Here is a 26,719-nt window from a genome sequence, read left to right as displayed (position 1 = left end):
TTACAGGTGTCACCAGTAAAGCCATTTGATCAAAGATGGCTCGTATAGATGGATGGAACTATAGTTGTTTCTGCATCGTTGTTGATAAGACAGAATAAGAGAAACATGCTTCGGGACATTTAGTGGGGTACTTGGAACAGACCCCAGTGCAAGGAATGGTGCATGATGTCACTTGATGGGAAGTAGATGACTCACCGATTGTGTGCTGAGTTTGTGGAAAAGAGGCTTGAATCAGCCCGGTGTCAGAGTAAAAAGGGGAGCGTGCTTTGAATGTGGCCAGCACGGCCATCGAGTTAGGAACTGTCTGCGTAATTCCATGAGAGTGTAAGTACCGCTGCTGCAGATAGGACGCCACTAGGATGGCTAGAGGAGCATGAAGGGATCGACCATGCATCAATCAGAAGAAGAATGTTTATGAGATGTTTTATGCAGAGTAATGCAGCAGAATTTTCAGTGATTGTAGGGTTTTCGTTGTGGTAATAAGGTAAGAGAAATGTGAATTTCTGACTATAGTTGTACTCAAAGAGTTTGCTTAAGTATGACTTGGAAGTCATTTATAAAAAGGTTGGCTCAAGGAGCTCTATGTTGTTGTGAATCATGTTGGTGATATAATTCAGTTTGTTTAGATAACGTGCGAAAGTTTTGAATCATTGAAAGTCGAAGAGGAATTTCGATCCTTGTTATTCGTCACTGAAGATGACCCGGTTCTGGTTGTTGGTTATCGAATCTACATGGCAGCTGTAATAGATGCGTCAGTTGAGGAGCCGAATATGGAGAACATAATCGTGGTACGTGAGTTTTCTAAGGTAATCTCTGGAGAATTGTCAAGTTTGCTGTCAGAAAGAGAAATAAGGTTCGTGATTGAATTAGCACCGGAACGCAGAGCCGTTCTTAAGGCTCCTTACCGGATGGTGTTACCCGAATTAAAAGAACTGAAGGTGTAGATGCAAGAAGTGTTGGATAGGGGATTCATACTGTTGACGCCTAAAAATTAGTTAGGTTTTATTTAGCTTTATTTAACTTTATTTTATTTTATTTTATCTTTTTCGGATAATAAATAAACAAATAACAAAAACAACAAAAACAAATAAAAACAGGAAAAGAAACAAAAAGAAAAGCATAAGCCAATAGCCACAAGGGCTGGGCCTTCAAAGCCTAGCCCCTCCCTCTTTTCTTTTCCTTCGCAGGCCCGCAAGGCCTAGCCGCGTGGCTCAGCCCGGCCCTTTCTCCTTGTCTTCTTCCCCAACCGGATAAGCAGCACGTGCCGGAGAGGAGGACGCGCGTGACGCCGGAGCAAAACGGAGGAAAAGTAGCGCACGTGGAGCAGGGGGTGGCTGGCGTCGGATAAGAACGTAGGAGGGGCAGCTGGCGTCGGATGGGACACCGGTTTGGCCGTCGAAGGCCGCTCGATCCGCGAAGGGGACCAACGGTCGAGCTCCGTCGACCGGCCACCCCTCGGCCTATAAATAGGCCCTCCATCCCCGACGAAGAGGAGAGACACGGACGCCGAGAAGGATCGAAGGTTGCAGATCCTTGAAACCTCCCACTGAGAGACTTCAGACGGGGGGCCGAGGACGAGCAGGCCGAGATCCGAGAACTCGCGGCCGGAGACGAGGGGGAGAGATCCGAGTGGGTGGAGGCTGAGCACAAAGATCCCGGAGAGAGAGAGACGGAGTCGGATCGAGGTCGCGACCCTTGGACACCCCACTGAGAGACTTCAGGGGGGCCGAGGGCTCGCGGCTTCGGATCTGGGCTTCGCCGGAGTAGAGAGAGAGAGAGAGGGATGCCGGAGAAGAGGAGATTTGCGTGGGTCTCGCCGTCGCACCGCCCCCGTCGCGCCATTGCCACGAACAGGTATCGTGATGTCGCCGTCGCCATCTCCCTCCCTCTCCGTAGTCCAGTCATCGTTGCCGTCGCCGCCGGAATGCTCCCGTTTCCCCCCTTTCAGCGCCGCGGATTCGCAAACCCTAGGGTTTGCGATTTCCGGGTCACGAAGCGGATCCGGGTTTGGAAGGCCGGGTAGGGATTCCGCGATTTAAGGCGGCGGAAGCCGGGTCGGATCCGGGTAGGGTTTCACCGGGAGCGGGTTGCGAAGTCGGGTCGCGAATTGGAGTCGGGTCGGGTAGGGTTCGCGGGGAGTCGGGTCGCGGAGCGGGCTGTCGGGCCGGGTTGTCGGGTCGGGCCGGGTTGTCGGGTCGGGCCGGGTGTCCCAAACACCCGGCCACGACGCCGTTTCATTAAATAAAATAAAAAAAAAAGAGAAAAAGCCGAAAAATCCGAGTCGGGCCCGCGTTGTGGGCCCGTCCGCGGTGGGTCGGCTGGCCCGGGTCGGACCCAACCCGCGGATCCGACCCGGCAGGTTTTGTTTTATTATTTTAATATAAAATAGTATTCTAATAAATAATAAATAAATGATTTATTTTTAAGAAAAATAAAAAATGTTTTAATTTCCAAAAAAATAAAAAAATATTTAAAAAATGTTGAAAAATGTTTTATTTTCTAAAAAATCGAGAAAAATAAAAAATAATTTATTTTCCAAAAATATTTTGAAAAATATTAAAAAGTATTTTATTTTCCGAAAAATCAAAAAAATGAAAAATATTCCATATTTTTCCAGAAAAAAAAATCCAAAAAATCCCTTTTATGTCAAAAAAAAAAAAAATGAGAAAAAGACTCAAAAATGTTTTTCCTCTCGAAAGTGCATGGAAAATCCCTCGAATATCCAAAAATCCTTAGGGTTTAAACAAGATTAGGTACTTAGTGATTAACTAGTGTAATCAAGTCCCCGATCCTAATTTCTCTAGTTGCGCAGGAGTGAGTATTTCTCCCGATACTTCACTTGGGTTTCTAATCAACCCACCCCAAATCGATTAGTGGCGACTCCATTTTAAAAATTGAATTACAGGTTAAAAACTTGAACCATTAAGTCGTGGATTGGTGGACTTGGGAGAGTCCGGGCTTAACTAAATTCAGCCGAGCCATTAGCCTCCTTAGGCGCTCGTACCCGATCGCGGGCGCCGAGAAAAAAGAGGTCGCGACACGTACTTTCCAGTGCATCACCTTAGGGAACACCTGTTCTATTCATGAAGGATAAAGTTGATTCATTGTGTTTGTACGTTGATATTCTTTAACATCGACTTGAGGTTAGGGTATCATCAGTTGAGGATCAGGAAGAAAGACATCGAAGTTAAGACCTCGCACTCGATACAGTAGTTATGAGTTTACTGTAATGCTGTGTGGGTTAATGGACACCCTAGTTGTTTGTTTGGGTCTGATGAGCAAAATGTTTAAGGACACTTGAATCAGTTGTGATTGTGTTCATTGAAGTTATCCTGGTGTGTTCAAAGAGTGCTGAGGAGCATAAGAGACATTAGAAGATGATACTCAGACCTTGAGGACTCTTGAATCTTATGCTAAGTGTAGCAAGGGCGAGTTTTGGATGACTCGTATTGCGTTCCTAGGCCATGTGATTTCAGGCAAAGAAATCTCCATAGACCCCGTCTAAGATTGAAGCAGGGAACAGTTGGTCGAGATTGGCTACAGTGACAGAGATCAGAAGTTCTGGGGATTAGTAGGACATTTCAGACAGTTCGTAAAAGGGTTTTTAGCGTTAGCGTTACCATTGATAAGACTACTGAGGAAGTAAGAAAAGTTAGTGTGGACAGGAGGGTTGAGATCTACAGTGATGCGTCGTTTAAAGGATTGTGTTAGGTGTTGATGCAGCATGATAGAGTTATTGCATATGCGTCCCATCAGTTGAGATCTTGTGAGTTAAATTATTGGACGCACATCGTAGAACTTGCAGTAATTAAGTTCGTTTGGAATTTTAGAGGCACTATCGGTACAGAGGAATATTTCATATCGTCAATGACTATCAAAGTCTTAAGTATGTATTCAGTCCCTGTCCAGACCCAGCCCAGAGACCCGAATCTAGAAATTTGATTAGAAAGTTTTTTTCTTGACCTTTTAGTGTAATTGGTGCCTTGCTTGCTTGCACATTGGTTGTTTCGCATGTCTAATTTGCGTATTTAATTACGAGTGTGAATGTTTAGCTGCATATGCTATATTTTGATGTTAACGCGCTCTAATACTATTGGGGTTGAAATGAGAGCTTGTACTCACCGTTCCTTAAGTTTCTGTGCCGCTTTTGGTTGGATATTGGAATTGTAAAGAACATTTTTCGTGTTGTCGTTTGTGGTTCCTGCTGCCCTTATTTAGTTTGTCATGCGTGGAATTTGTTCATATTGAAATCCTCTATTGGATAGGAGCTTTGAATATGCATGATTTGAACTTTTTGGGAAATCGTGTTAGCTTGTTAAGTCTGCTTGGAGTTGTCGATGTTTATTTAGTTTCATTCTGTCAGATTTGACTCTTGAGTATTAGGGATAAAAGACGAGCTCTTGTGATAGCTGGGCCCGATCCGATAATTCTAAGGGAGAGTTTCGTGTTGGTAGATGTGAAAGATTGTGTGATCTCCTTGATATATTACTCCATCACATACTTGGCTTCCTTCCATTGAAAGAACTTATCAGAACAAGTGTCTTGTTGAGTAGGGGAGGTCCTTATGAACCTCCCTTCCCAATCTCGTGTTCAATGAGTTGAGGTTACCGATAGAAGGCGTTTTTTGCAATACGTGGATTGGGCATTGTCTTGTCGTGATTTATCCCCTGTGAAATTCAAAAATGTTCCGTGCATCAAGACGCATATTCCATATATTTTTGGATAAACTTTGCCATAAATCGTAAGGCTAACTCTTAGAGTGAGCTTTGATTTGTCGATAATATCAGTATTGCGGTACCTTTAAAACCTTGACAGAATTCCATCTGGGAATAGAGGGCCTTGCTTCCTTCTTCCATTTGTCTTTCAAAGTTATGGATCTTACATCTTGGACTCACTTTTATGGATGATGGGCCAATCGGAAGCTTGCTTTCAGTTCCTTGTCTTGAGGATTTGTGTCTTTGCAATTGTTGGCATTTCAAAACCTTACTATTTCAGCTCTGAATCTATTGAGCTTGTTTATCGAGCAAAGACACCTAAACTTAAGCTCGAGCTCTTTAGCTATATTGGTGGGCACTTGTCTGAGTGTGTGATATGCGATACTTTTGTGATATGTAACGCTCATTTGATTTTGGGTGGTTCGGCTGAGGAGATTTATGCTTCCTGCGCACATAAAAGCTTCTAAAGAATCCGTTTGTTGCGAAACGTCTTTTTTTGCATTACTATATTCTTGAGGTATAATATCAATCTTATTTCTTGTATTTTGGTTGAAGCATTGCATTATGCTTTGTTACATTCTTGAGGTATAATATCAATCTTATTTCTTGTATTTTGGTTGAAGCATTGCATTATGCTTTGTTAGTCTAATTAATGTTTTTTGGATCTATTTTCAAGAGATCAGTTCCTTTCTAGTCTTCTCTCGCCTCAATAGATTCCCTAAAACTAAGGATGCTCAACAATTGTCCTTGTTTGGTCAGCCTTTTGTCTTTCTTATTGTTTCCTCTTACTGAATCTTGTGATCAAATAAGGAAGTTAATCGTTATGTAATTGTCAATTAGGGCTTGGTTGTGGACTCCAAAAACGATGAAGGAATACGCTCAAGTTCATCACGATTGAAAAATTTGATGCCACTGATGACCAACTCTTAGCTGTGACGATCATACTTAGGCTGCCCAAGTTTTGTGGAGGTTTCACATAATCTGCTTAGAGCAGAGGTCAGGATCTTCCGTGATAGATCTTTTGGAAAGCATTCAGCTCCTTCCTAGGAGCTCAAATCAATATTTCATTTCGCTGTTCCTCTATAACTTTTAGCACATTTAGTTAGTTGATGAGACTCTTGAGATAGCTAGACTACCGCTTCTTGAGAAGCTATACATTGATAAAAACAAGCTATTAGTTTTGCCGGTGAGCTGAAAAATTTGAGAGGTCTTGTTATCAAGGTATAGCTTCTTAAGAAACAATAGTCTAGCTATCTAAAGAGTCTTATCAAATAACTAAATGTGCTAAAAGTTATAGGGGGATAACGAACTAAACGCTTTCCAAAAGATTTACCACGGAAGCTCATGCCCTCTATTCTGAGCAGATTATGTGAAGCCTCCGCAAAACTTGGGTAGCTTAAGTATGATTGTCACGACTAAGAATTGGTCTATCAAATTCTTAAATCGTGAGGAACTTGAGCAACGACTGGAAGCACTCGGGCACCGGGTCCAATATTCCTTCATCGTTTTTGGAGTCCACAACTAAGCCATAATTGACAATTACATAACAATCAACTTTCACATTTGATCACAAGATTTGGTAAGAGGAAACGGTAAGGACATAACAGTTATCCCACAAAACAAAAGACTGACCAAACAAGGACAGTTGTTGAGCATCGCAAGGAGTGATAGGGAATCTAATCTCATCGTGTCATAAGTGTTGAATGACAAGAGGTTGAGGTGAGAGAAGACTGGGAATGATCTAATCTCTTGAAAATGGATCCAAAGAACACTAATTAACACTGATAAAACATAATGCAATGCTTCGACCCAAAATACAAGAAATAAGATTGATATTATACTTCAAGAATGTAGTAATGTAGAAAAAGACGTTTCGCAACAGACAGATCTTTTAAAAGCTTATGTGCGCGGGAAGCATAATCTCCTCAGCCAGACCATTCAAAACCAAATAAGCGTCACGTAGCATAAAAACATCGTGTATCGCACACTCACACAGTGCCCACCAATATAAGCTTAAGAGATCGAGCTTAGGTTTAGGTGTCCTTTGCTCGATAAACAAGCTCAATAGATTCAGAGCTGAAACAGTTTTCTGATTGACCCATTATCCATAAGTGAGTCCACTAAGATGTAAGATCCGTAACTTTGGAAGAAAAATGGAAGATGAAAGCAGGGTAATCTGTTCTTGGATGGAACTCTGTCAAGGTTTCGCTCCTAAACACGCATAAAAGTACCGCAATACTAATATTATTGGAAAATTAAAGCTGACTCCAATAGTTTGAACATTGCAATTTATGGCAAAGTTTATCCAAAGAGTATATGAAAGTTGCGTCTTGATGCACGAAACACTTTAGAGAGAAGGATTTCATAGGAGATAAGTCACAACCAGATAATGCTCAATCTATGTATTGCAAGAAACGCCTTCTTTAGGTAACCTTAACTCATCGAATACGAAATTGGGAAGGGATGCCCACAAGGACCTCCACTTACTCGATAAGACACTTGTTCTGATGAGTTCTTTCACCGGAAGGAAGCAAGTCTGTGATGGAGTAAGGGATCAGGGAGATCACACAATCTTTCACATCTACCAACACGAAACTCTCCCTTAGAGTTATCGGGCCCAGCTATCACAAGAGCTCGTCTTTTATTCATGGCTCCAGCTAATACTCAGGAGTCAAAGCTGACAGAAGGAAACTAAATAAACATTAGACAACTAGACTTACAAGCTAACATGATTTGTTAAAAAGTTCAAATCATGCAAATTCAAAGCTCCTATCCAATAGAGGATTTCAATGTGAACAAATTCTGCGCATGACAAATTAAAACAAGGGCTCTTTTGAGCAGGAACCACGGATGACGACACAGAAGGAGCTGAACGCTTTTCAAATGATCTACCATAGAAGCTCCTAACCTCTGCTCTGAGCAGATTATGTGAAGCCTCCGCAAAACTTGGGCAGCCCTGAGTATGATCATCATGGCTAAGAGTTGGTCACCGAGTTCAGGTGGCAAAACTAATAGCTTATTAACTCTTACATGTTTTGAAACGTAAAATTCATTATAAAGAATATAAGGTGATCTTTTGGCTCATTATTAGTCATTTTGGTTGTTCATTGTAAGTAGTAGAATTGCGACAATACATGGAACTCGTAGTGTCGTTAGAGCACAACAAGCTTGTTCATGGCCTCTTCTTGATTTCAGGACAGTTTATTTGCAAATTCATGCACCTGACTACTTCATGCTTTTGTTTCCTTCTATTGATATGAGAACAACTCGTATTTCTTTGTGAGTGACATTGCAACTTGAATTAATCTAATGTGGCCCTTCAGTTTAAGTGCAGGGCTATGGCTGAACTATGAGTTCTTAGACTATTTGGGAATCCTCGAGTTCCTTCCTGAAATTTTACCACTAAACAGTCTTCACCATTTGTCTTTGGCAAAGTGGCATATGAAAACATAAGATCAATGAATTGTATGCTCTTGATGTACACAATTATCTTTGTGATGTGAGAAGAAATAGATATGTCCCATCCGATTGAAGGGTGGATGTCCTTTAATCGGAGATTGGAGAAGGAACATCAGGTAAATTTGGTGTATCATATTGCATCATGGAATCCATGGCAATTTCCATATAATCTAGGGTTATAGATGCAGATCTTTGCTCTATAACGGTTCTAAATGTAGCCTGTTGAAATTGTTGAGCATCTTAGGTGTCGCACTGACTAGCTTTGCAGCCTAGTTCGGAATATGTGAAGGATATCGTTTCGGCACATAAATAAAGGGAGGGAAGAAAGGACCGGCCTCTATATGCGAGTAGAATTTTTCAGTTCTACTTGCAAACGATGCTTTATGTGAAGATATGAATATTTTTTCTTGATGGATAGCGAGGCCCTACGTGGAATGGGGACAGTCGACAGAATTCGATTGTGATGGCTGCCGACGAGACTAAAAAGCCTTCGAGACAACTCTGGAAGCTTGTGAAGAAAGAGTACTGCCAGTTTAAATGACGTTTTCATAGGCAGGTACCGAACTTCATGGAAGATCCCAATTTGTCACGATGTCGATGCATCACCGATTTCTTCGTGATTTGAGAGCAGAAGGACGAAGAGTGTGCATGTGCTTTTCGGATTTCACTGCTTTGGTGTCCCTAGAGCTTATTGGTATGGTATGGAATACTTTCAGGGCGGGCAATTTTGCGTCATCAATGAGGAGACAACCATAGTTGGAGGAGCAATGAGCTTGAGCATGTTATTTCGGCTGAAATTAAAAAGGAAAAAAAAATGCTTAGAAGTGAAGGAGCTGATGTGATCATAAGATTGAGATAATGTGGAAAAGTTATTGTAAGGGAAAATGACACAGATGATCTTTAATCTTTGATTTAATAGGCGACGTGGTTTCTAAACTTTTAATTTGCTCGATGTAGTATCTGAACTTTGGTCCAATGTGCAATGTCATCCCTAAATATTAAATTTCTTTAATGTGACTCCTGAACTATTAGTAAAAGATCAATTTAGTCTTTCAACTATATGAAGATATCTATTATTGTTCTTTCGGTAATTTAAGTTAATGGAATCTTTGTGTGGCTTCCAATATGTTATATTTGAACGGTAGATCTTAAAAAGGGTTTTGCATGGATTTTCCACCTATATCGTTCGTCTCAAATCAAGGAAAGAAATTGTCATGTGTAATATTTGAAGTTCGTCATTTACTTATTTTCTTTTCTAAAGTAAATGGATTAAATGATAGACATGCCGACTTATCATTCTTATCATTCTTAAGCATGTCATTTGAGCCAATAGAAAAACCACATTGAAAATTTATTACTAGTTCGGAACTCACATTTCACATATAAGAAATTCAGAGACAAAATTACATATCATATCAAAATTCATGGATTGTTTATGTTTATTTATGTTGTCACCTCTTATCGAGACGGGCAGTCTCTTCCCATTCTTCATTTCAGCACAGAAAGCATGGGTAAAATGATCTATGTCGCAAGCTTGATGGTGTTTAATTACACATTAGTGGTCCACTCGTTGCATGAGAATACATGCGTTTTTTTGTGAGAGAGAGAGAGAGAGAGAGAGAGAGAGAGAGAGAGAGAGATGTAAAAGAAGGAAGCACGCATAAGGAATTTTCTGGATTATAAAGCATGAATGGTGCTTATGAAAGTGAAAAATTCAAGACGAACCCTGCTGAAAAGTAACTGTCCGAAGGCACATTTGCAGCCGAAAGATTGGTGAAAGCTGTACCGCCTGGAAGTCTGTAAACTTTACAATGTTTTGCAGTTCGCTGGTAAACAATGGGTGATTTCTCATGTCAAGAGCATCAATTATGAAATGCCCCACGCTGTGTACTTTGAAAAAAGAGCACCCGACAAAAACTTTTTGTTATAATCACCAGAAGAAGAGGACATCCACTGACCAAAGCAATCTTCATTCACAAGCATCCTCCTCTAATTGCATATATGAAGCGAGAGGTGATCGAATTACTAGGACAAGATGCATTTACAGTACAGACTGAGAAGAGCATACTGCATCTTTAGCAATTAAATAACATAAGCCATAAACAAAGAACGGGCATTGCATTGGCACCTTTGGTAGTAGCAAAGCAGTCAGTGATTTACCCCAGCAGTACTCATAATGCACTTTGTTCTGGCAAATGTGGTCGAAAAATATCCACTAAAAAAGATTTGACAATCCCTCATAAACATGCTACGATTTGGCCACGAACTAGTTAAGGCACGCATCAAGACAAAAGCCTTAGGTAACATCGGTTATCCTTCAAAACAAGGTGACTTTGATTGAATGGAGGGACGAATTCAAAAAGTTTGGAGTATAACAATCACAAGTTGATTGACACAAATAGCAAATAGCAATATCATCATTTAGATTGATGCAACATATGGCATATTATTCCATTGGAAGAACTTACCATGGAAATCCCCAGCTACCCTAACCCAACAGTGAATAACCAACCGGAGAGAGTAGCACTATAAGACTCACGGTAGGTGGCTCAAAGGGAGGCTGCTACTTGAACCTGCACCAAGAGAGAGGTGTAAGATATCTTCACCAAAGTCGGTTCACCTTATATGGCTTCTAGTCTGTAAATTGAGAGCAACCGGAACCTAATGAATAATAAGAGGACGTTCGATAGAATTCCAAAGTCCTCGTTACTTAAGGCAGCCTTTTCATTCCAGAATTGCCAAAGTTGATTGATTTTGAAAAAAGTAAAACTTGCCTTTCATGATACCAATGTTTGCTCATTTTAGATCAAGCTGCGCTCTTATTGAAACCAAATGAAAACAACAAACTATCTTATCTTCATTACTGAGGTAAGCCAGCTTCTACTTCATCCCACAAATCTATATTTCTAGAAAACCTCTCATTCACCTGCGTAATAAGCTCCCTAGCCTCATCGACCTTGTTGATACTCACCAACCCATTGACTAGTGACTTCATATTTCCGAAATTCGGAACCCAACCTTTTTCCACGCTCTCCTTACAAATCTGCAAAGCGGTATCGAAATCCCCTCCGTTGCAAAGATAGTGAATGAAGGTGAAACAACAATCACTGTTGGGCCGGCAATCGTGGTTCACCATGCTCTTAAACATCTTCTTCGCTTCGTCGTTCCTTTCTTCATTGCAAAACCCATGAGTCAAATGGGCATACGTCTCCATATTTGGCTTCATCCCCCTCGTCAACATCCCGTCGAGCAACACCTTCGCCCCATCCGACTTCCTTAGCTTACACAAGCTCTAAATCCTGATATTATATGTACTAACCACCCGAGAGACCCCGTACTTCTGCATCAATTCCGAAACATTCCCGACGTCTTCGTACTTCTCTTCCTAATAAAGCCCAGCCAACATGTTCTCAAACTTGTTGAGTTGGGCTTAAACCCCTTCCTATCCATCTCAGCTAGCGTCAAGTACACCGAACTCGTCGACCCGGACTCTGAGAATGCCTTAATCACAGTATTGAAAGTCTCCAAATTAGGTGCTACGATATAAATCCTAAGGAAATCCATGAAAAACCTCTTCCTCTCCTTATAGGGTGCCTTTAGTTGAGCATTCGCATGGGGGCTTTCAACCTCTAAAGCTCATTGGGGAAATACTGGACTGTTTGGTAGCCATTTTGAAGTATCTTTCAAATGAAAACCAACATTAGGAAAGCTGAAGGCCTAATGCTAGTAGGGATTGGTTTTGAATTTTCTGTATTTGGCCAAATACTGAAACTTATTTTTTTCTTCCAAAACTATCCTCACTCATTCTTTAAATTTCTAATTTTGCCCTTGTTATTATTTTTTTAAATGCCAAAATAATGCTAAAAAAATCAAATATATATAAATGCTAAAAAATTCAATATATTTTGGTCTTTTAAAAAAATTATATATTTGATTTTTTTAGCATTATTGTCAAAATATATATTTAAAAAGTTGCATACATTATTTTTTCATTTTTAAACAAATAAAAATTAAAAACATCGACGGAGGGTTTGGTTTTTTTTTTTTTAATCTATATGGTTCTTAGCATTATTTTCAAATTTATATTTAAAAAGTCACATATACTGTTTTCAAATTTAAAAAAAAAATAAAAAAAATTTCGACTAAGGATTTGGTCTTTTTTAAAAAAGATATATGTATTTTATTTTTTTAGTATTATTATAAGAATTTATATTTAAAATTTTTCATACATTATTTGTTTAATTTTAAAAAATTAAAAATTTAAAAATTATGATGAAGGGTTTGGTCTTTTAAAATATATATATGTATGTATTTGATTTTTTAACATTATTGTGAAAATTTATATTTAAAAAGTTGCATACATATTTTTTTTTTTTCAATTTTAAGCAAACAAAAATTAAAAATTCTGATGAAGGGTTTGGTCCTTTTTAATATATATGTTTTCAAATTTTTAGTATTATTGTTAAAATTTATATTTAAAAAGTTTCATACATTATTTTTTTTTTTTCAATTCTAAACAATTAAAAATTTAAAATTTCTAATGAAGGGTTTAGTCTTTTTTTATTACAAAAATTATATATATGTATTTGAATTTTTAGCATTATTTTCAAATTTATAATTAAAAAGTTGCATACATTATTTTTTTCAATTTTAAACAAATATAAATTAAAAAAATTTCAGGGAATGATTTGGTCTTTTTTTTTAAATTATATGTATGTTCAAAATTTATATTTAAAAGTTGCATACATTATTTTTTCAATTTTAAATAAATAAAATTAAAAAAACTAATATTAATCACTCCAAGAGTTTTTCAAATGTGTTTTCTACCAAACAATATTTCTCTCAAAGTTACTTTTCAAAGCATAGTTTACCAATCAGCCTTTGCATTTGCCTAAAGTCCTTTAGGTTAAATTGCTTTGCATTTTTCCAACGGGTTTTCAAAATGCTGAATCAAACGCACCCAAGTCCTCAACAATTGATGGTGTCTTTCCCCAACAAAGTGGAATAAGAGCTAGCATTGATGGAGGAAACCATTGGCACCATGCTTAAGTTAAATGCCTAAGCTTATTTTATTTGGACATCTCAGATTAAAGACATTGTCTTGTCAAAATTTATATGATCACATCACCGGGGATAAAGGTGAAGAAGACAAAGAAGATAAAGAATGGGAGCGGATCAATAAGAAAATAGTTGGCTCTATCCACAATAGGTTGATCATAATTTTTTATATCATGCTCCTCAAGAAACAAATGTTAACACATTGCGAAAGAAATTGTAAGATGTGTGTAAGAGGGGTTCTCACAAAATAAAGCATTTTTAATTAAGAGATTTGTAAATTTGAGATACAATGAATAGAGTAGCATGTCTGAGCAATAGACTCAACTTTATGATGTTGTAAATTAGTTGAAAATCTAAAAATTGATCTTGGTGATGAGTCGTTGACACGGCATTTTTAAATTAATTTTTTCTCCTAAGAAGCTTATTTATTTATTATTTTCTTCTTCAAAATCTTATTTAAATTATATTAAAAAACTAAAAGGCTAAAATTTTAATTTTAAAAATTGAAAAAATAATGGCAGGGTGCAAGAGGCACCATCGCTAGCCTTAGGGTAGGGCCCATGTCGCCTAAAATTGGGCGCCCTCACCCTTGTTAGGCTTGGGCACCCTCTCCCGGACTGGCAAGGGTCAGCCACCCTTGCCCATGGTCGACGATCTTTGTTGGCCCCTTTGGCAATGGGTGGTAGTGCCCCACTAGCGAGCCCTACTCTTTTCCTTTTTTTGATTTTTTTTTATATAAAATTTTAGCATTTTTATTTTTAATCTAATCTAAATAAGAGTTGAAGAAGAAATAACAAAAAAATCCATATGAGAGAGAGACATTAATTTAAAGATGCTATATATGCATTTTTTGTTGGATGTCAACGAAGAATTTGATTATACTAATTTAATAAGTTTTCGTATTTGATTATGCTTTTTGAAATTTTTAGGACTTAATTGTACTTTCATGACAAGTTTATGACTTATAGTGCACTTTAGCGAAATTTTTATGTGAATTAAATTTAATAGCCATTGGAATGGAATATATGGAACTAAATTGAGTCAAATTGATCTAACAAAATTGTCGGGAAATGAACTGATTGAATGCTTATATTCTTGTGATTTATATCATGCATAACGTTACTAAAGCCATGACCTTTCTTGCTTCTTGTTTGATGCCTCTGTTATGGGAGACTTGTTGCGACCCTCTGAATAACCTTTTGCATCTGCCTAGTTGGTTTATCCATAAACAAGTGGTAGGTTAGGGCTGAGGCTCATGGATTTCTTATGTAAAGCACTCTTGACCGAAGACACAAATGACTGAACCATTATGTATGTCTTTGAGGCAACATTAATATCGGAAAGATATTAGGTCCTTTCCTACATCGAACATCCCCTTTGTTTCACGCCTTTTCTCTGAGGCTATTGAATTGCATTTGGTTCTTTAGGTCATGCATCTTTCATTACAATGTTTGAACCTTGATCGATCTTTTCTTAGCAATCGGCATGGATAATTTATTCTTTCATAACGGCATTCGACATTCCTATGCATTTCAGTGGAAGGTGGTTGTTTTCTAGTTTTCTTCTTTATACTTTCCCCTTAGTGAGATCAAATTATTTAGGCGACTGCCGCTTGGGTCTCGCGGCCCCTAGGTCGAGCGACCCTGGTCGCCCGAGGTCGGGCGACCTCCGGCGGCCCTCGGCCGGGTCGCGTGACCCTCGCCGAGGGTCGCCCGAGGTGGGGCGACCTTCGGCTGCCCTCGGCTGGGTCGCGCGGCCCTCGCCGAGGGTCGCCCAAGGTCGGGCGACCTCCGGCGGCCCTCGGTTGGGTCACGCAACCTTCGCCGGAGGTCGCCCGACCTTTGGTGACCTCAGTGACGGCTGCTAGAGCGGATCTGTCTCGGCGGCGACCGCAGCCCTTCGCCGGTTCGGCAAAGGGTTTAGCTGAATTTTCCAAAAAAAAAGAAGAAAAAAAAATAATACCCATCGAAGCCCATTGTGAAAGTTTTTTTTTACCAAACACACATTCAACTCAAAGTTCATTTCCAAATTTTTTTTACTAAACACAACTGCATTTTCTCAAAGTAGCTTTGAGCTTTCAGCATTTGCATTGGACTCAAAGCCCATTGCAAATGCTGAACCAAACGCAGCCGGAATCCTAAATGAGCAGCCCGTGATAGAAGCATCACATATTACATACTCAAACAAGTGCCCATCACTTTAGTTAAAGAGCTCAAGATTAGGTGCACGAAGTAGATGCTTCTGACATTTGTAGGCAATTGCCTTTGCATGATAAACAATCTCAATAGCTTTAGAGTAGAAACAATTTGAGATGTCAGCAATTCGAAAGAGTCATCCCAAGGAAAGGAATCGGAATAGGAACTGAAATTCCGATCGACCCATTATCTATAAAAGTGAGTTCCTCATTATCCATAAAAGTGAGTTCTCTAACAGAGAAGCTCTGTAGCTTTGGAAGACAAATGAAAGGTGGAAGCATAACAATGCCCTCCATTTTTAGAACTATGTTAAGGTTTCACTCCCAAACACATATAAAGGCACCCTAATATTGATATTCGGATTAGTCATGTGTTGCTCTTAAACACACATGAAGGTATCATAATACTATACCCAAATCAATGGATAAAGGGTTACTTCAATATTTGGATTAGTTGGTGAATAAAGGGTCAAGAGTTTGAACCTAGCGATTTATGGCAAAGTTTATGTATATGGAAGATGTCTATTGATCCATTGCAAAGTTATGTAAATGGGAAATGTCTCTTGATCGGCAAAACATAAGAAAGAAAAATTTCATAGGATAAATCACGACATAACAATACCCTCTCCACATATTGTAGGAACTTTATATTGCAAGAAAAGGAATTTGAATCATTGAACCCATCGAACACGAAATTGGGAAGCCCACAAGGACTTCACCTACTCGACAAAACACTTGTTTTGATAAGTTTTTAAGATTTTTTATTTATGGAAGAATTGTCCAATTATAACTAATTGGTCTAATTTCTAATATAAATTGCAATTCTCATTGAATGTCCCTAAATATGTAATCACTAAATGACGTGTGCGCGTGTGTATATATATACATGACGTATAACATGACGTGGCATGATGATGCAATTAAACTGTATGACATAATATACAATGATGTGGCTGCTCTACATGATATAGCATATGATGAAATTAAAGACATGACATACGATGATGCAGCTACTCTACATGACATGGCATATGATGATGCCACTAATGCATATGACATTTTTTTGGTTTTTGTATTAAAATTCGTAACTCTAAATAAATTAAAATAGAAACGTGCCTAAAGTGAAATAATATCTAAGTTAGAAATGGGCGAGAACCCGGGTGGGAAACTCGGGTTGGGATTTGCTCCCAACCTACCCGAGTTCAATTCGAGTCTGTGACCCGGAGAAGTCCGGTTTGGATCTTCGCTTGGGTGCCATGGGGCTGTAGTTCACCCATTGTTGACAGGACCCAGAGGCCCATTGATTGGGTCCAACAGCCCATGGGCCCTGGACGAGAATCCATGGTGCATATGGCCATTGAACTTGAGTAGAGAATTGGTTCGTAACTGGAGTTGATGGATGTTGAGCAACCTGCTCGACTTATTCCAAGATTCGATCGGATGAATCCTCCATTGTAGGTAGGATCGGGTCTTGAATTTTGCTACTTGAGTTCCGCATATTGAACGAAAAAAACAAATGAAAGATTGAATTCCTCTCTGATGTGCTGATTTTGTTCTGTAGGTAGTGGTTTGTAGCAACAAAATAGAAAATGTTCGAAGGCAATCTAGGAAGAAGGAAAAAATTTGCGGAAGGTGGAATCCTAGATGATCAGCCCGTGATCACATATTACATACTCAAACAGGTGCCCATCACTTTAGTTAAAGAGCTCTAGGTGCACGAAGCAGATACTTCTTACATTTGTAGGCAATTGCCTTTGCATAATAAACAATCTCAATAGCTTTAGAGTAGAAACAGTTTGAGATGTCAGCAATTTGAAAGAGTCATCTCAAGGAAAGGAATCGGAATAAGAATTGAAATTCTGATTGACCCATTATCCATAAAAGTGAGTTCCTCGTTATCCATAAAAGTGAGTTCCCTTAAGAGATAAGCTCTGTAGCTTTGGAAGACAAATGAAAGGAGGAAGCATAACAATGCCCTCCATTTTTAGAACTCTTTCGCTCCTAAACACATATAAAAGTACCCTAATACTGATATTCGGATTAGTCGGGTGTTGCTCTTAAACACACATGAAGGTACCATAATACTATACCCAGATAAGTGAATAAAGGGTTACTTCAATATTTGGATTAGTTGGTGAATAAAGGGTCAAGAGTCTGAACCTAGCGATTTATGACAGTTTATGTATATGCAAGATGTCTATTGATTCATCGCAAAGTTTATGTAAATGGAAAATGTTTCTTGATCGGCAAAACATAAGAAAGAAAGATTTCATAGGATAAATCACGACATAACAATACCCTCTCCACATATTGTAAGAAAATGAACTTTATATTGCAAGAAAAGGAATTTGACTCATTGAACCCATCGAACACAAAACTGGGAAGCCACAAGGACTTCACCTACTTGACAAAACACTTGTTTTGATAAGTTTTTTAAATTTTCTATTTATGGAAGAATCGTCAAATTATAACTAATTGGTCTAATTTCTAATATAAATTGCAGTTCTCATTAAATGTCCCTAAATATGTAATTACTAAATGACATGTGTATATACACACACACATGACATTTCAACATTAATAACATAATCTAAACCACATGACGTATGGTGATGCAATTAAATTGTATTAATTGCATGATATGATATACAATGATGCGGCTACTCTACATGATATGGCATATGATGAAATTAAATTGTATGACGTAACATATGTTGATGCGACTACTCTACATGACATGGCATATGATGATGCCACTAATGCATGACATTTTTTGGTTTTTGTATTAAAATTCATAACTCTAAATAAATTAAAATAGAATGCGCCTAAAGTGAAATATTATCTGAGTTAGAAATGAGCAAAAACCTGGGTAGGGATTTGCTTCTGACCCACCCGAGTTCAATTTGGGTCAATGACCTGGAGAAGTCCGATCTGGATTTGTACTTGGGTGTTGTGGGTTGTAGTTTGCCCATTGTTGATGAGCCCCGAGGCCCATTGATTGGGTCCGGCAACCCATGGGCCTTGGACAAGAATCCATGGTGCATATGGCCATTGAATTGGAGTAGAGAATTGGTTCGTAACGGGAGTAGATGGATGTTGAGCAACCTGCTCAACTTGTTCCAAGATTTGATCGGATGATTCATCCATTGTGGGTAGGATTGGGTCTTGAATTTCGTTATTGAACGAAAAAAACAAATGAAAGACTGAAAATGGTCGAAGGCAATCCAGGAAGAACGAAAAAATTTGCGGAAGGTGGATGAGAAACACCACTCTGATACCATGAAAAGAAATTTAGAAAAATGGAGAAAAGCTATTTTGTATTTCTTGTCATATTCAATATACAAGTATGCGTCTGTATTTTTATATTACAAGAAATAAAACTAGAAGAATAAGAAGAAAATATATATAATATTATATCCCTAAAATATTTCAAATCTACGATTTACAGTATTAATGATGAGATTGGAAGCTGGCTCGAGAATCAATTGATAGATTAATTCAAATTCTTTATCTAGCACGATGAAGCGAAGAAGATGTTTAAGAGCTTGGTTCAAATTCTTTCTCTAGCACGATGAAGCGAAGATGTTTAAGAGCTTGGTAAAGAAAATGGGAAGAAGAAGAAGAAGGAGAAGAAGACAAGGAGATGAATCATCCGATCAAATCTTCTTTTCCCCTCTCTCTTTGTCTTCACGCATTCTGCAGAAAGGTGGAGAAATGTACAAGCCAGAGGAGCAGGAGATCGCGAGGGGCAGATGGCGGCGTGATCCGCGGGTCGGGATCAGTCCGGCCGGCAAGCTGGCAGTGGCAGAGGCCACGCGCGCCAGCTGGTCACCCTTCAAAGTGAGGATCTCGCTCATTTGCAGAGGGGGTTCTTTTGGGGTTCTCGGCTGGTTTTTTGGTGGAGAGAAAGCAAGAGAGAAGAAGAGGACGAGCCAAAGGGAGAAAGGGAGCTCGAAGGAAAGCTTCGGCGTCGTCAGTCGTCCGCCCGAGAGCTGCCGTCCACCGCAATCCTTTCCCATTAAGCCAGGTAGGAGCACCCCTCCCCGTTGGAACTTGTTGAACCGTTAGAACTTTTGACCAAAATCTCGACAAGACGAAACGAGTTTAGGACGATTCATGATTTTTTGAGGCTAATGCATCGTGCTTAGGTTGAGGAATGCTTATGGTTTGAACCCAGAACTCGAATTCATGAACGCGTACCAACTGCTCAACTTTTTGCTCGAACGAAGCGTGAAACATTTAGGAACACCGAGCTTGAGTACGGGATTTTTAAGTGAATCGTCGCAAAATAAGAATGATCCAGCATGAAACACGTCTATTTAAGCTTGTATGCATCATCTCTGGCTTGAAGGTTGCAATAAATCTCGCTCTGGAACATGTTTGTTAAATCACGTACTGACTGTTTGATAGAATGACTGACAGAAGGCCGAAATATCTATGCATGTTAGAGGTCAAGATCAATTCACGTACTGACTGTTTGAAGGTTGCAATAAATCTCGCTCTGGAACATGGTTGTCGCGAAATTTTGGAGGGGCCACCGGAATAGGTGGCTGGCGGGGGTTGGTGATGGTTGAAATGGGCGACTGGCGGGTGGACGTGTTTCTGTGGTAGCGATGGACGACGGCCGGAGAGACGTTGCGTCGAGTTTCCCTTGTTCTGGAAAAAGTTACAGGAGTGGCTTCGGAGGGAAGAGCATCGCGAGGAAGGAGAAGACAACCTTCGAGAAAGAGAAAGAGAAAGAGAAAGAGGGAGCAAGGAGGAGAGAGAACAAAATAAAAAGAAAAAGAAAAAGAAATGAAAAAAAGGCATAGCGAAAAGAAATAAAATGGACAAAAAGGAGGAAAAGACGTGGGAGTGGGTGTTATGGAGAATGAGATGGAGCAGCAGAAAACGACAAAATGGGAAAAAAAAAAAAAAGAGAAAAATTATATTTAAAAAAAAAAACTAAAACTAAGAAAATAGATATTTTTTTTATCCGACGTGGGTCGGACCTGGGTTCGGTTCGGATCGGATCAGCGGGGCGGATCGGTCCTACCAGGCCCGAACCCTTTTTCCGAATATAATAATATTAAATATTAAAAATTTTATATTCGGAAATTTAAAAAAAAAAAAAAAATTTCGAAAAATAATAAAAATTCAAAAAAATTTTGCGAAAATTCAAAAACTCAGAAAACATTAAAAAATTCGACTTTTTAAAAAAAATTAATTAAAAAATTTTAAAAATAAAAAATGCAAAAATTCAGTTTTTTTTTTTTTTTTGGAAAATTTGAAAATTCCCTTTTTTTTTTAAAAAAAAAAATAAAATATAAAGAAAATCTTGAAAAATTAAAAATTAAAATTTCCTCGAAAGAGTTGAAATTAATCTTTGGAGTAATTTTCTCCTAAAAATAGGAAACCTTTCAATTTAGAATTATGTTTAAGTTTGATTAAGCCTTTAGGGCTTTACTTAAGGTTTCAATTGTCCTTAGGACAAATGCTTTTGAATGCACAATATTGATATGTTGATTTTGGATTCTCTTTAATCTAGTTAAGATTAATATTTATTTTTTCTTTGATGTTAAATTTTTGCTCTTTCATGCAATTTATTTAATCGCTTTCCTTGATTGCTAATTGTTATTTTAATGATTGTGCACCCGTATGATCATCTCACCCGTTAGTGGATATGTATAAAATCAATCCAAACTGCTTGACAAAAACTTTTTTTTTTTAAATTTTTTAAAATGAACAAGATTAGATATTGAAAGTGCACTAATTGCTTAATTAGTGTAATTAAGTCTCTGACTCTAGATTCTTTAGTTGCGTATGAAGTGAGGTATACTCCTATACCTCACTTGGTTTTTAGTCAACCCTAATAGGCTAGTGGCGACTCCTTTTTGCAAAATTCTTAAAAATACCTTAATGTCACGCGAGGTATGCTCTCTCATGCTTAATCATGGGCTTTAGGCCTGTCCTTTAGGCAATACACCTAAACCTATTCCCTCCTCCGAGGGGTAGGTCGCGACAAAATACAAAATTAATAGGAAATCGGTATATCGTTGTTTGATGTAAGTATAATAATTGTGCGAAATCACTTGCGAACTAACTATAGTCCTAGGAAATCGGTTTATCGTCCATCGTAATTGATTTATATTCATTAATTAATTGACTTATGACAGCGTAGTATTGACCCTTGTTGATCCTTATGGTTGACTAGTTAACCCCGATTAAATTCTCTGGATTTGGCGCTTTAACCCATTTATGGCATCATCCAATAGATTAGTTAACTCATAAGTGATCAGTTTATGATAAATTAATCATCAGTGCATTGGTGAAATAATTATTTTATATATTTCCAAAAATGGCCAAATTTTGGGATATCATATAAGTAATGTTGAGTGAAAAATCTTAGCTATTCCAAAACCCTGAGTGAAAAATCTAGGTATTCTAAACCCTAAGCTAAAACCCTAGGCATTCCCAACCCTATAAAAAGTTATAGGCATTCCAAATGTTGAGTGAAAAACCTTAGGCATTTCTAAAACCTGAGTCAAAACCTTAGTCCCCAAATCCTTAAGTGCAGAACTTTAAAATGTTGCATCAAAATCTCAAGCATTCTCTCTAAAGGATACAAGAACTCCCCAAATGTCGCAGTATCCCCTTCAACCCCTAAATGGGGTGGTTTCTCGATCAACCCGCAAGTAGAGTGGTTTTCTTCATCCTTTAGCATAGCTATTATACAACTAGCTTGCTGGTTGCAATCCAAATTGTCTCTCCTTGGTCAGGACCATTTCTACCTTGTAAGACATTTTCTTCAATCAAGTAAGACCTTTGCTTTGGTTATAGGCCATTTTATATTATAAGGCAGTTGTTCTTAGGTCATGACCATTTTCACATCGTAATATAAAAGCTTTAGAACTAAATTGATTAAAAAAAGAATAAGAAGATTTGGAACTGAATTAATATAATTATAATAGGGTTATGATTTTTTTTGGTAATTTTTCCGACATACCTGATAACTCATTGCATTTTTTTATAACTCATATGCACATCAAACTTTAACGACTTTCCCATTAATAGGCGAGATTTTCCTTTTTTTTTCTTGAAGTCGACGATCATCAAGGGGCAGGGATTTGCACCCCGATGATTGTTAGGGACACTTGTCGGGATAATAAGAAACTCAAGAATCACCACATATGAAGTGATATTAGAGAAAAAAAAAATCTGAAGTATTGGGGATTAAGCCTTGACATGTTTCCAATTTGGGATGGTTTGAAAGTGATTTTGACATGTTTTTAGTTGAGATACACGAGCGACGATCATTTGAATAACAAAGGCTAAATCCCATTTAGTTCAACTTGTTACACAAATTTGGATAATTTGAAATACTTTAATGTTAAATTGAGTTCACTTTTAGACTTTGTTTGTTTTGCGAAAAATTATTGATTTGAAAAACATTTTCTGAATAATAACTTGTATCATTTTGAAATAATTAGTAAACGGAATATGTGTTCATCATCAATAACAATCTATGCTAAAACATTTTTGTAACAACAAAAAATATTTTTCATTCATTTATTTTTATAGGCAAGACAAATGATTATTTTTAGTAAATCATTCATTTTAGATGAAACAAATGGATCCTTAGAGTGATCCTAAGAGTAACCGATTTTTATTGGTAATTCTAAAATTGAGTAGATTTGTTTATTTGATAAAGCATTTTCTATTCACTGAACCTGAATGAGATAGGTTAATCTTAATCATTGATGTGTGAATACCATTTTTACATGGTACGGCTGTCGTTCTTCGGTCAAAACCATTTTTACACAGTAAGGCTATCTCAAAACCATCACAAGGTATGCGTCCCTTACACTTAGTTTTTTAGTTCTATTAAGAAAAGGGAAAATATAGAAAAGAAACATCCGACCTTTTTCCTCACTCTTGGCCTTCATACGATCCTCACCCGTTGATCGAAAAAAATTCAGGTGTTCTTTTATCTTTGAATGGAACCCTGTTCAAGCTCCCCATCAAAGAGGACCGGTTGTTTACCCCTTATTTTGCCAGTCCGATCAATCGTCATTTTCTCATGAAATATAAATGGGCCATAAGAGTGCGAAAAAAAGAGAGGAGACAATTAGGTGAAATAGCAAAATTAATATATATATATATATATAGAGAGAGAGAGAGAGAGAGAGAGAGAGAGAGAGAGAGAGAGCCACGGACCGGCCCACACGGTGTGCCGGCGAACCGGACTAGGTCCCGCTCTCCCTATTTTCTCTTCACTGGGCGCGGAGAGAGAGAGAGAGAGCCCACGGACCGGCCCACACGGTGTGTCGGCGAACCGGGACTAGGTCCCGCTCTCCCTATTTTCTCTTCACTGGGCCCGGCCCTTTATTCCTCTTTCGGCCTAGCTTCTCCCTTTTCCTTTCATCTCCCAGCCCAGCCCAACTTCCTCTCCTTCCTCACACGCTCGCTGAAGCTCGCACGGGTCGTCGCTTCGCTCGTTCAAGAGAAAATGCAAGGAGAAAGAGACACCACGCAGAGAGAGAGAGAGAGAGAGAGAGAGAGACAGACAAAAGAGGCGTTTCGCTCTCGCTCGCATTCCGATTCCGTCGCCGACGATCTCCGGTTAGCTAGACACCAATGCACGTCTCCGGCGAGTCCTCTTTTACGCACCTCCGAGGATCCGAGCTCGGCGACGCTGGGGCGGCCGGCTGTCAGCCGATTCGACCGGGGCGGAGGATCCTTGTTCTTCGTTTCTTCCTGTATTGGTTCGCGTTCGGGCCTCGAACGGCGAGTTTTGCTCCTCTGTCTGTCTGTCTGTCGATGCATGTCGCATGCTTGGTGAAATGCCTGAATTAGATTTGTATCGGTATTCTCCCGTTCTCGTTCGTTCCTGCGTACTTGATGATCGTTAGGCGCGTTCTTGGGGATTTTCATCGCATTCTCTGCCTCGGTTGTGATTGGCTCGTTGTGGTTTTTCCGACCGACGTCCCGATCCTGAGGATTAGTGACATTAGTCAGTATGGCCGCCGGTGGTGAGGTTTGGCTGGGCGGACGAGCGGGCTGGGGTGTGGGCTGGCCGAGACTTAGGGTTTTCCTGGGCCTTGGGGTTGGGCTAGCCAAATAATAGGAAAGAGGTGGTCGACTAGGCTTGGAGTTTTAGAAATTGGTGTGGGCTAAAAGAGGGAGAAGGAATTAGTGGGGGGCTAGATGTGGGTCTAGAATAGGATATAGGAGGGCCAAGCTCATGTGCGGAGCTCAATCTGATTGAGAACCCAGACCAGTGAGACCTGGCTTCGGTCCTTATCCAGACCCGGCTCAAAGACCCGAATGTAGAAATTTGATTAGAAAGTTTCTTCTCTTGACCTTTTAGTGTAATTGGTGCCTTGCTTGCTTGCACATTGGATGTTTCGCATGTCTAATTTGTGTATTTAATCACGAGTGTGAATGTTTAGATGCACATGCTATATTTTGACGTTAACACGCTGTGAACTACTAATACTGTTGAGGTTGAAATGAGAGCTTTTGGTTGGATGTTGGAATTGTAAAGAATCTTTTCCGTGTCGTCATCCGTGGTTCTTGCTCAAGAGAGCTCTTGTTTTAGTTTGTTATGCACTGAATTTGTTCACATTGAAATCCTCTATTGGATAGGAGCTTTGAATCTACATGATTTGAACTTTTTGGGAAATCGTGTTAGCTTGTCAAGTATGCCTAGAGTTGTTTAATATTTATTTAGTTTCCTTCTATCATCTTTGACTCCTGAGTACTAGCTGGAGCCGTGGATAAAAGACAAGCTCTTATGATAGTTGGGCCCGATAACTCTAAAGGAGAGTTTCGTGTTGGTAGATGTGAAAGATTGTGTGATCTCTCTGATCCCTTACTTCATCACATATTTGGCTTCCTTCCATTGAAACAACTCATCAGAACAAGTGTTTTGTCGAGTAGGTGGAGGTCCTTATGGGCATCCCTTCCCAATCCCGTGTTCGATAAGTTGAGGTTATCCAATAGAAGGCGTTTTTTGCAATACGTGGATTGGGCATTGTCTTGTCGTGATTTATTCCATGTGAAATCCTTCTCTTTCCGTGCATTAAGACGCATATTCCATATACTTTTGGATAAATTTTGCCATAAATCCATAAATCGCAAGGTTAAAACTCTTGGAGTGAGCTTTGATTTGCCAATAATATCAATATTGTGGTACCTTCATGTGTGTTTAGGAGCGAAACCTTGATAGAGTTTCATCTAGGAATAGAGGACCCTACTTCTTTCTTTTATTTGTTTTACGGATCTTACATCTTAGTGGACTCATTTTATGGATGACTGCTTTCAGTTCCTTGCTTTGAGAACTTGTGTCTTTGGAATTGTTGGCATCTCAAAACCCTTACTGTTTTAGCTCTGAATCTATTGAGCTTGTTTATCGAGCAAATGACAATAAACAAAGGACATCTAAATATAAGCTCGAGCTCTTTAGCTATATTGGTGGGCACTTGTTTGAGTGTGCGATACACGATGCTTCTGTGCTATGTGACGCTCATTTAGTTTTGGGTGGTCCAGTTGAGGAGATTTATGCTTCCCGCTTACATAAGCTTCTAAAGGATCTATCTGTTGCGAAACGTCTTTTTTTTGCATTACTACATTTTTGGGTATAATATCAATCTTATTTTTTGTATTTTTGGGTCGAAGCATTGCATTTTGCTTTGTCAGTCTAATTAGTGTTCTCTGGATTTATTTTCAAGAGATTAGTTTCTTCCCAGTCTTCTCTCACCTCAACCTCTTGTCATTAGACACTTATGATAGATTCCCTATCAATCTTTGCAATGCTTAACAATTATCTTTGTTTGGTTTGGCTTTTGTTTTGTAGGGTAACTATTATGTTCTTCTTACTGTTTCCTCTTACCGAATTTTGTGATCAAATGCGAGAGTTGGTTTTTATGTAATTTTCAATTAGGGTTTGGTTATGGACTTCAAATGAAGGAATATTGGACCTGGCGCCAAGTGCTTCCAGTCGTTGCTCAAGTTCATCACGATTGAAGAATTTGATGCCACTGATGACCAACTCTTAGCCATGACGATCATACTTAGGGCTGCCCAAATTTTGCGGAGGCTTCACATAATCTGCTTAGAGCATAGGTCAGGAGCTTTTGTGTGGTAGACCTTTTGGAAGGCGTTCAGCTTCTTCCTAGGAGCTGAGATGAATGTTTCATTTCGCTGTCCCTTTATGACTTTTAGTACATTTAGTTAGTTGATGAGACCCTTGAGATAGCTAGACTATTACTTCTTGAGAAGCTATACTTTGATAAAAACAAGCTATTAGTTT

General features: G+C 38.9%; 1 pseudogene; it reads right to left on the bottom strand.

The window, feature by feature from the left end:
* Window positions 1-10,974: 10,974 nt before the first annotated feature.
* On the bottom strand, window positions 10,975-24,231 carry LOC104430268 (annotated as a pseudogene).
* Window positions 24,232-26,719: the final 2,488 nt, after the last annotated feature.

The sequence above is a fragment of the Eucalyptus grandis genome, chromosome 5, assembly GCF_016545825.1.
Source record: "Eucalyptus grandis isolate ANBG69807.140 chromosome 5, ASM1654582v1, whole genome shotgun sequence".
Taxonomy (NCBI): Eukaryota; Viridiplantae; Streptophyta; class Magnoliopsida; order Myrtales; family Myrtaceae; genus Eucalyptus; species Eucalyptus grandis.
This window is presented reverse-complemented; position numbering and strand designations above follow the sequence as displayed.